The sequence below is a fragment of the Neomonachus schauinslandi genome, chromosome 13 (genome assembly GCF_002201575.2).
Source record: "Neomonachus schauinslandi chromosome 13, ASM220157v2, whole genome shotgun sequence".
Taxonomy (NCBI): domain Eukaryota; kingdom Metazoa; phylum Chordata; class Mammalia; order Carnivora; family Phocidae; genus Neomonachus; species Neomonachus schauinslandi.
In genome coordinates, this window is record NC_058415.1 from 29,338,850 (window position 1) to 29,350,841 (window position 11,992).

Below are 11,992 nucleotides of genomic sequence, written 5' to 3' on the forward strand. Positions count from 1 at the left end.
GAGAGAGAGAGAGAGAGAGAGAGAGAGAGAGAGAGAGAGAGAGAGAGAGATCCTGCTGGCCACGCATCCGCCGCAGGGGGCTTGACGTCAAGGGAGGCAGATGCCACAAATCAGGGCTTCTGTTGTTGAGAGCCGGCTCTTTACCACTCCATGCCCTTCCACTGATTTCATGTCTCCATCAAACACACTACATGCTTTTCTTTCAATGAGGACAGGAAATAAGACAGAAACGAGGCCTTTCAGTGAGGAGACATCAACCCAATTATATCAAGTCAAACAACTGATAAACTTAATTCTGAGCCACGAAGATCATGGCCTCATTGAATTCCTTATCTACGTCAGTGGTTCTCAAAGTGTGCTGTCCAGACAGGCCGCATTGCCCTCACCTGGGAACTTGCTCGAATTGGAGATGCTGACAAACTACCCAGCCACCTGTGAGCTCTCAGGCGATTCTGATGTTCACTAAAGTTTGAAACCATTTATGTAGACTAACCCCACAGTCTTCTTTTAATTATTTATTTTATTTCTGTCAACGTAGGTGAGTTTTGAAAAAGCACTCACTAGAAAAATTCAGTTACTATAAAACATGTAAAAATATTTTTCTCTAACTTTTCTTAAAAGATAATTCAATTTCTCTTGTTAATTTGTGGGATGCCAAGCAAGATGCCAAAGCAATTCTGGAGCAGCTTGTGCTTATAAATTAATTGATTATAAAGTTCAGATGAAGTATCAGGTCAACTGGTTAGATAGGGGAAAAATCAGTTAACTGATTAGCTGTTTGGTGTTCACCATGCGACTTACTGGTTTGGGTCAATGAGCGGCTGACCTGAAAAGCTATTGTAGCCAAAGCCAGAGGAGGGCTGGAAGGGACAGAACTTCTAGAATCTTCAGATATATTAGTGTATGTGGAAGTCCCTGTAAATGATAAAAGAGTTGAAATTCTGTGTAGCCACTCAGTCAGCAGGCCTAGACGTTGCCCTCAGCACTGAGGATCAAAAGTCAGCAAGCCACATCTTGAAGCTTGAGGAAGTCATGGCCAAGTGGCCCAGGCAGATGCCATAAGTGTGTGTTCCCCGGTTGCAGCATGAACAAAACTGTGGGAGCATAGGAGGTGAGTAAGTCTGTGTGCGACTGATGTGGGCTGGCGGGGTACCGTTAAAATAGCGCAAGAACCCTGGTGTCCTCCACCCTTCTGGCTTTCTCCGTGGATCACAAATAGCTGTCATCGACCACTAATAAGGCTGATAGGCAGCACACTGTTTTATTCCACTCTCTGCAACATTGAAACACACCCAGCACCACCTTTATTAAGCAGAGAGGCTTCATTTGCAAGACAATGGAAGCAGAGCCGGAGCCGCTGATGTTTTTCTTGGAAAGGGCCCTTGCTTGGATGGCAGGGATGGGGAGAGGTGGAATTTCAGAAGACACATTTTTCCAAAGCTAATGTGTCTGTCAGGAAAGTGGAGACTGTGTTTGCTTTGTCTTCGCCTTGTCGTTTTGGGGTGGCAAACCCTTTCCCCGTCAGTGAACATAAAGCACATGTTCCCTCCGTGCAGCGCATCGGCTGGCTTGCTGTTCTCACTCAACCAGAAAGGCCTCTGACAAGAGGCCCGGAGCTGATGGAAAAATCTTGGGGTAGAAGTAATCAATCTAAGGAATACCAGAACGGTATTCCCATGGTTAGTCAAAATATACATATACACACAGCATACATACAATTATGTCATTTAGATCGTCTGCATTAGTGGCTCCATTTGAGAAAGAATGTAGGGGAAATAGCTCCTCTCAGGTTCCATTTGTGGAAAGAAAAATGTTAAACTTCATCTACAGCAGAACACGCTATTCTTCTTAAGTACGAACTATGGAGACATCAAAAGATTCATAAAGCATTCTCGGCAGAAACCAGAAAAGTGATATAGCAAGAAAGGAAATAGAGCTCACTCTTAGTTTATACAATTATTTATAGTTTATGAAGTTTATAGGGAGAGAGATTGCAGTTAATGAATTCATCAGAACCATGGAGATGTCATGTGCAAATTGCAGTGACTATGTCAGGGTAGAGCAAAGACTAGAGTCTGTTTATCAAAAATGGTATGGACACAATTATCAAAGTATCTTTGCACTTGGCAGTCGACTGTCATCTCAAAAGATCAATTCCCCGGATGATTCTTCTGTCACAGTGGCTTGCAGAACACACAAATCAAGACTTTTGCTGCTACTGCGGTTATTCCCACACAGCATCAGAGCGATGGAACCGTGAGACTCTCTCCATCACACACACACCCCTGCTCGTCTTTTTCCACCAGTAGATTCCTGGTGACGAAGTAAGTGGCAGAAGGAACAGATGGCTTGTCATAAGCCACACAGAGCTTGCAATCCATAAACATGAAAATTTGAACCAGAAATTACACAGAAAAAAAGTAGATGGAAAGTCCCACACTGTCCCTTTTACAGAATTTCTTCACTTCTGGCCTCCTAAAGCTGAGAATGTCTCACCTCTGGCCTCCTAAAGCTGAGAATTACTCTTCCAAATCTTTCTGATGTTGACCCTCCATGTGGGTGAAAATGTCCTGGGGGTGGGTTCTGGGGAGGTGTCTTGTCATCCACGGCTCTAAGCCACTCATGCACAGACAAGAGGCTCTAGAAGCAGACAGTCCTCAGTTTTAAGCTAGGCTGAATGTAGGTCTGTGGTCAGAACCCCATTGTGCCATTACACTTGACCATTCTTGTTGAGGGAGCTTGGATTTGCCCAGAGTCTGCTTGATGGCCACCCAACTTTATTTTTATATTTTTTCACTAAATAATTGCAAGCTGTTTATAGCAAATTCTTCTTGCTCAGGCTTTGCATGAAACCATAAGAACAAACAACACAAAGGCTCTCCACAGACATGTTTCACATTACAAAGTGATTTAGGGCTCTATAAAAGATGCAAACTATGCAAAGCAGCCCCCTGCTCTTTGAGAAGAAAAAGACTATTATTAGATACTCCATATTGTCATGAAGTATGATAATTGTGCCCGAAGGGAGCCATAGCCCCCATAAGCTGACTGCCCCCAGATGAGCAGTCTATGTCCCAAGCACAGAAAAGGTGCCAACCCCAGTCAATACTATGGCTTTCGTTGCCCACTCTTCTGGGACACTGGATGGCATTCGAAGCCTCCAAATGTACCAATGCCTAAAATGTTAGGTCTCTATTCAGGAGAAACTGCCATTGAATTGCTCCAGACTCCTGCTGGCTCCTAGAAACCGGGGTGTGTCAGGGAGGAAATAGCTTCCTTTTATGGAACATCCTTTATGTGATACCATCAGCATTGGTACTTTACATGATTTATCTTGTTTAAATATACTAACAACTCTACCAGTTGGATATGATCATTTTATAAAAGAAGAAAGTGGCTCAAGGAGGCAAGATTAGGCAACTAGTAAGGAAGAGGAAGAGCCAGGTTCCCAACCCGGATCTGCCTGATTCCAAAGCCCCTCACAATCCCCTACACAAGAAGGCTCTCTCATCTTCTTCATGTTCCTTTCTGTACCTCTTGCTTCTTTTTTTTTAAATTTTTTAAATTTTATTTATTTATTTATTTATTTATTTATTTTAATTCTTATGTTAATCCCCATACATTACATCATTAGTTTTAGATGTAGTGTACCATGATTCATTGTTTGTGCATAACACCCAGTGCTCCATGCAGAATGTGCCCTCCTCAATACCTACCACCAGGCTAACCCATCCTCCCACCCCCCTCCCCTCTAGAACCCTCAGTTTGTTTTTCAGAGTCCATCGTCTCTCATGGTTCGTCTACCCCTCCGATTTCCCCCGCTTCATTCTTCCCCTCCTGCTACCTTCTTCTTTTTTTTTTTTTCTTAACATATATTGCATTATTTGTTTCAGAGCTGTACCTCTTGCTTCTAAACCTGACACAGGGTAGCCCCTTAATGAATAAGAATTCTAGCAAGTATTAGGTAGAGCATCTTAAAAAATTGGAAATGAGGGATGTCTGGGTGGCTCAGTCGGTTAAGCGTCTGCCTTTGGCTCAGGTCATGATCCCAGGGTCCTGGGATCGAGCCCCGCATCAGGCTCCTTGCTCAGCGGGGAGCCTGCTTCTCACTCTGCCTGCCATCCCCCCTGCTGTGCTCTCTCTCTCTGACAAAAAAATAAAAATCTTTAAAAAAAAATGGAAATGAGTAAGCTAAGTGAGATAGAATCATGAACTCAGATTTGACCTATAAATCAGCTTTAACAAGAAAATAAGATATGCCAGTGAATTTTCAGTGAATTTGTTAAGTATTATGAAGGCTTCCAGATTGCACTTTCTTGGTTTCCTGATTGGATTTAGATATTTTAGAATGCAATTTAAAGTGTTTACTTCCATAGTCTAAATCAGATCAATCTTCTGAGAACAGAGTCAGGTTGCCACAAATAGGCAACAATTCCCACCAGGTGCTGCAGCCCATCCTCTCACTCCCAAATGTCATCTGGTAGATGCCCAGGTCCTAGCACAGTGTCAGGCACATTATCATTCTACCATAGGTATTGATTGAGATCGTACCTTGCACTAAAATAGCAAAGAAGATGGGTGCGTCCGTGTTCACAGGAGGCACCAGCTGGGCACAGACAACGCCCTACACTCAGGTTACGAGACCTAAACCTTTCCTCATCCCACAGAGGCTCATCCACCATTATCCCTCAAAGTGATTAAGCCTGTATCAGTTTGGAAAGAATCTTAACATCTTGCCTCTCCTTGTTGCGCATTTTTGTTGTCGATGCTGATTGCAAAAAGCAGACAAAGGAAGTGTCTCCTAACCTATCTTCTACTCTCTATGCCTTCAGTTTCTTAACTGTGGCTAGTAGATAAAAGAAATCATGTTTTCAGAATGGAAAATAAATCCCTCTCTATTCTTCACTCACTGTATTTATTGTGCACATACTGTGTGCTAGGCACTGCTCTAGGAGCTAAGAATACAGCATTTGGCAAAACCAGGGTTCTTGCTCAGGATGCTCATATTCTAGAATATGAGCCTATTCAGGATGGCAAGAATATTATCTTTATATAAAAAAATAAAGATGTTATATGACAGGAAGCAATGAGAAAAGCAGAAACAGAGGAAGGACACTGAAAGGCGTGCTGAGAGGGGTGGGGGAACATTTATCTGGAAGGGTCAGGAAAACAGCCTGTGCCCAGGCATGTGGTCCCATGTCCAGGGTCCCAGTGGGAACCTGAGCTGTGTTTAGGCCTAGGATCCAGACTAGTCTGGGGGGCAATGGGGGCTTGAGGAAATGCCCTCGTAGAAAGAGTTGAGGGCCCAGGTTTGGCTCAAGAATAATGGGCCAGTGGAGGGGAGGGTGGCCCTGAATATGCATCATGGTGCCACCCAGGGACCATTGCTGAGTCTTGGGAAAGGAGGCTGCAATAGTCCTCCAAGCTCAGAGCTCCACATTGTGGGGCCCGGGCCACACTGCTCTGTGTGACAGGGTGCCGCTAGGGGGCTGGGGGGGGATGACAGTCCTTTTTCTGGTGGGTCCCTGTTAGAGCCACATGTGGCCAGCATGCCAGAGGTGCCATAGCATGGACATGACAGCCTCCAGGGAGCTTGGGTGGCCTCACTGCAGGTACCACAAGAGAGAAACAGCGTCAGAGGAAGAGGATGGCAAATGCCAGGTGGCACCTGAAAGACTACAATGTTGAGTGTGTAGGAGAAACCCCTCAGGGAACCCCTGGCTAACTGGGGTTTGGAATTCCTCGGCTGGAGGTAGAGCCAGGGAAATACCGTGATGTTGCTTCTACCCCAGGCTGGTGTGTTCTGACGCTATCAGACCAAACTTGGCAAGAACACTCTGCTTTAAACTTCAGTTCTAGAGCCCCCGGCTTTGCTGGGGCCCAGAATGAGGGCAAGACTTACCAGCCTCCAGAGTCCTTGACAAAGGCCTCCCCTCAGCAGGCAGTGGGGCTGATCAAAATGGCCTGCTGTGCTAACATTGCCGTCATAGGGTGAAAGATTAGGACCTGGGATTTTGCATTTAATAGGTAATAAAGTGATTATAAGGAATGCAGTAAAAATAGCACAAATATGTGCCCAGGAGAAGCTAATACCACATGACAAATGCGCCTCTTTCATGTTTGCAGGATCCTCCTACCCACCCTTTGGACAACAATGTTTAAGCTAAACTATGACCTATGACCCATGTGGACCTATTTGCCATGACTAACTTGCCAGGCTACAAATTCGTTAGGCATCATTTAAAAGGGAGAGCTTGTACTTCACACAGAGGTGCTTCTTTCTGACCTCATATTTCCTTTCAAAGCTTCAGGAATCTCAAACTTGGAAGCCAGAAGGAGCCACGCAGGACGTCCAATGAGGAAAAACCAGGCCACTTGGAGATTCCAGGACACTCAGCTCCACCTGACACTCTGTGAGAAAGTAGGCTTGGTGTTTCCACAACTTTGAGTTTTTTCAAGAGAAGTTAGACAGTTATTTTTAAATGCAAATTCTCCCAATAAAATGTAAAAATGTTACGTTTTTCTCCCAGTGAAATTTGGCAACTACTTTTTTTTTTTAAGCACAGTATAGAGCAAACAAATGTATCTGTGGGCTCTGTAGGCTACCAACCATTCTGAGGCCTCTGGATGAAAGGATGGTTGGGACCTCTGTATAGACACTGCTCTTTCTGTGTTCTTTCCTTGGTGCTCCCAGCATTTCTGTTAATCATTCTTCCGAGGTGAAGTAGAAACTCATTTGGCCAAGTTGTGCCTTGGACCACCCATAGAACATGATCTTCATCTGTGCCCTGAATCAGGGCAATCACTGAATGCTCAGTCCAAAATGCAGACAATTTGACTTTAACGGCAGCTATCATTCTATATCCTTCAAGCCATGGACAGTTGTGTGTGGAGGTGAAGTGTGAGGGAAAAATAGCTCCTGGGAGAACAAGGAAGGGGTGAGGGGACTCCAGCAACTTGTACATACCAGTGACGTCCACCTTTCACCCAGAGAGCAGCCTGACAATGGCAAGAGTATCAAAGTTAGAATCGAGAGACCTGAATTTGGGTCACTAGCTCTGTGAGCTGGCCCCCAGTCATCCCAGCTGAGGCCCTAGGCATCATGGCGTGGAGACAAGTAGCTCCTGCCAAGCTCTGCCCAAATTACAGGTTCAGAAGCAAAATAAATGACTTGTTTTAAGTTTTGGGGTGGTTTCTTCCTCAGTAACAGGGAGCCAGGATAGTTATTATGACTATGGACAGTCAGGAACTCAGGAGCTCTGAGAACCCAGGGCATGATAGTCGCCCCAGGTCCAAGGCTTCTCCCTTTTGGCCCTTGTGGCCAGGACTCTGCCCTTGGGCTCCTCTCTTTCTGAGTCCCCTTACCTTCTGCTCTGCCTTCTAACTGCATGGCTTTCTTCATGTCCCTACTTCAAATGCCTCTGAAGGAGAGCCTCTGATGGGTTCAGCTCATCCTCTTGTGCCAGGCCCTCGATTGCCGGCTCACCTATAGATTAGCTATTGTCAAGTCAGATGCCACCCCTAGTCCAGCTCTGGGAGGTGCCGCTGGGACTGCGCAATTGCAGAGGAGGCCATTCCAGGAGGCCATGGGAAAGGATGTTTCTCTGGGAAGGTGCTTTGGAATTGACTGATATGATCAACATGTCTAGAACACAAAAGAAAGGAAGAATAAATGGTGGTAGAAATTCGTGCAGTGGACAGAAGTCTTCATTTTCCAAAGGGTATGCTAACAATGTGATCTGTGATCAGATCTGGATAGTTTTCAGAGGGTCAACTTGTAATTGTCCTCTTCCTACAACTGGTCAGGAGGTACTATACTCGTTTCCTTTGTTCATCTTTACTCTTAAAATCAGCCTTCTGCCACTTTACGAAAGCAAGGCATATCCTTACTCTTCCTGAATATTCTCAAGTAAATTGCTTCAAGGTCTGAAAACTTTCGGAGTGTTTAACACGGTCATAATTAAAATATTAATGTTGATTCTTCATTCTAGGGACCAAAGAAAAAAATCCCTTTCCATCATGGTAAGAGATTCATTTCCGAAAAATTACTTTTTTCTTTTTAAAAATTATCCAAATTCATATCAACAGTTCTTTCGATCAATTGTAATAACAATGAAATGACAATTCCATCCAGAGTACATGTTTGGTTGCTTGATAACTTACGGTCCTAAGGAATGTTTTAAAAAAATGAATTTAGTTTTATTTATGTAATTTTGCCATAGAGGAACAGGATCACCATTCTGTTTTGAAATGTTGTGTTTGAGCCTCTGGGAAGGGCATGGTGACATGGGGTTTTGTGTGTAGAATGTTCTTTCAGGGGTGCCCTTGAGAGGAACCCGCATGGAAAGAAGAGAGGGAAAGCAGGAGTGGCAGAGAAAGACACCCTGCAATGCAGCCCTGTGGCGGATTTGGCCAGTCCCGTGGGAGGGGTGCCGCTAAAAGGGTCTGTCAGCATTGCTTGCCTCTGCCTTGTACTTTTATACCCCCACCACCATCCTTCTGAAGATGTAGGCTGCGGGGAAGGGACCTGACCTTGGAGGGGCAGCTCTGCAACTGAGGGAGACCCTGGGAGGACTACAGGCAGCAGCAGTGGGCGTGGGGGACAATAAATCTTTCCTGGAAGGGGATCTGGGTGGCAGGTCACTGCAAGCATCGCAAATGTCATATTTATAATATGCCAGAATCGCATACTTTCACAACTATTTTATACTTACGGGAACAAATTTCAGGTGCAGACTTTAAAATGCAAAGGGGTACACCATGTGTGAAAGAAATTTTAGAGGGATGCGAGCACAAATCCCTGGAGTCCTGGCAGCAGGACTCTCCTCACCCTGATCACTGTTGGGGAGCTTCTTTTGGAACCCTTTGTAAACATTGACATCTGCAGTGGAGGCATGTTAAATGTTCATCAAGCTCTGCTTTCTTTTCCTCCTGGGCATCCAGATAGACTTTATTTGCCAGGTTTCCCCTGCAGACCTGCGGGACCACGTGACCAAGCTCTGATCAGAGAATGTGGCAGAAGTGACATCCACCACATCTAAGCCTAGACCACGAAACCTCCTGTGAATTGCCTGCACTCTTGCTCTTTTCTCTCCTGCTGCTCAGGTGCGGATGATCGGGTGGAGGCCTCCAGGACCTCAGGCCATGGCAGAACCACCCAATAGATTGCGCTTGGTCCCCAGATGTTGCACAGAAGAGAGTCTCCTCCAACCTGCTTTGAATTGTGACGTGATCAAGAAATAACCTTTATTTGGTATGCCCCTGAGTTTTTGGGATTGTTATTTCTAGCAGATAGCCTATGTTGATTGATGCAAAATCTATTGAAAAGAAAAAACTCTGTGAACTCAGATGTTTAATGATGTTTTGATACTACACATGGGGGGGAAATGCTGCTTGATTTCCAGGCAGCTTAGAAAAATCAGAGTGGGAAAGATTTCCTCTGGGTAACTTTCACTGAGAGGGAATCCAATTCGAGCTGAATCAGAGGGGGTTTGTCACAGTGAAAAATCAGTGATTTATTAATGGTACCCATGTAAGTGATTCTGGTGAGTGAGGCTGGTATTAGGGATGTGTACCAGTTAGAGTTGAGTTCAACAATATTTTAAAGCAAACTTATAATTGAAGCTTAAGCAACATCAGGGTTTGTTTGTTTTTTTTTTTAATCATATAACAAGCTCATGGTCCAAGGCTTTCTTAGCTCCATGGTGACTCAGGAGCCTTTCCACTCAGCCCTTCTAAGGGTATGGCCCCCCTCTCAATGCTCATGGCTACTAGAGTTCCAGCTGTCATGTTTACACTCTGGGCAGAAGGAAAAAGAAAAAGTGGGGTGCACATAGACATGTGCTGGTTTGGGTAGATGCTGGACCACATCCCCTGGCCCCCTTCTTTTAGCCATCCGTGTACATAATTCCATGCACATTATAAACGTCACATACCAGCCACACTGCAGCATCTCTTTGCTTTGCTGGGGCCACAGAAGACTGGGGCCAACCACAAGCAAGAACAACCCGTTAGTGTAGGGGAATTCCGGGTGATCTCAACCAGGGGAGTACAAGGAGTGCCAGCTTACTTGTCCTCCAGTGAGATGGGCGTGAGGCACATTCCACAGAGCTCCTCTGAGGGTCCCAAGTGGCACTGGGGTACTGGTAACTGGTGCATTAATGCTTCCTTCCTTTGCCCTTCTGCCTTCCCTTTGCTACTCTCCCCTTCATTTCTGCTTCCTGTGATCACCGAGTAAACCACCTGCACCTAAGTCCTTGTCTCTGGATCTTTTGGGGGAACCCGAACTAACATACCAACCGAGTCTACCCCATTTAGGGGGCTTTTATAGGAACCTTTCTAACAAGCTCCAGCTAATCTCATTGGCCAGAATCAGGTTGTGCGGTCATTCTGAACTGCAACGGAAATTGGGAAATATACATTTTTGGGGGATGGGCACTTTGGCACCTCCAACTAAATTGAGGCTCTGTTTGCATCTAAGAAGAAGATGCATTTTGACAGATAACTAAGCGGTCCTGTCATAGACACAAACATCTGTAAATTAAAGATCAACAAATGTTAATAATAATCGTTTGGTCATTTTTTCAGCCATAAATTAGTGAAAAGATTAGGGAAATGAAATACATAAAAGTATACATAGGTATAAACAGTATAAAAAAGAGGATTTTTAAAAAAGTTTTTATTTAAATTCCAGTTAGTTAATGTACAGTTTCAAGTCTACAATTTCGTGATTTAACACATGCAATACTTAGTGCTCATCACATCAAGTGCACTCCTTAATCCCCATCACCTCTTTAACCATCCTCCCCAAAATAGGAATTTTAGAACCCAATCCTTGGTCCTTAAGGATCCATTTAAGCTGGGAGTATTTTATGTAGTAAGAAAATGTGCTGTGTTTCAGTCAAATCGTTCTTCATGGATGGCCCTGTTGGTTCACCATTCTGGTGATTTCAGCCTTTTGAGTTGGTTTTGATAAAATGTATTGAAATAAAAACACATTAATTCTTTCTCTTCCCCATCTACTGATTGTTCCTTTTCCACAGAACATTTGACGTGGGTTACAACAGGATACAGTCAATAAAACAATAACAAAATGAAAACCATGTCAGGGAGAACAGGAAGACAAATAAGCCTCTCCTGGGGCCATGCACTGTTACAGCTGTGGTCCAAAGTTGGATCTGTGCTTCTGGTACCTAAGGCTAAGTGGATGGGACCATGCTTTACATTATTTGTGTTAGAAAGAAGACCGCATGCCAATTTCCCTAGAGCAAGAGAATCTTTCCCAGCACTGAGCTCTAAAAGAAATCTCTCAGAGCTTAATTTTGGGAATTGGGAGCAATGCATGGAAATTGTCCTCAAGAACATTTTTACAGCAAATCCCAATAATGGATTTCATGGGATTTGGTCCTATAGTATAAGAGACTCCATGAACATTGAAGATACAGCACTAATATCAACTAAGTGACAGTGATTCTGCAAAGGACAAATGTGTGATCTCTAGTGACTCAGTAGGTTTCAAGGACAGACCTCGGAGTTTCTAGAGGAGTGCTGAGAATGCCTGACCCTCATACAAGCTGGATGGAAGATGAGTACTCTGATGAAGCCAGAAAGTTCTAGCAATCTGTTTGCTTGTTGAGACAGCCACTCATTGCTTGCCTAACATAACAGCTATTCCCAACCCCATTTCTCTTGCCTGCATTTTTCTGTAAAAGCCTCTTCTCCCTTCTTCCTGTTTGAACATGGATGTGATGCCTGGTGTAGTGGTAGCTATCATGAGGCAAAAAGTGTGAGACTGAAAAGCCAACTAGCTGAAGATGGTCTTGAGTAAGGAGAGAGAGCACCGGGGTCTTAGCTGACACTGAGCTGTCAGTCCAATCTTGAGACAGCCCACTAATAGATTCTTAAGTAAACAATAAAATAATAGCAATATAATATGAAACCATAAATATGGTCTGTCCTATTGGTGATGGGGAGTTACCTATTTCTTGCTATT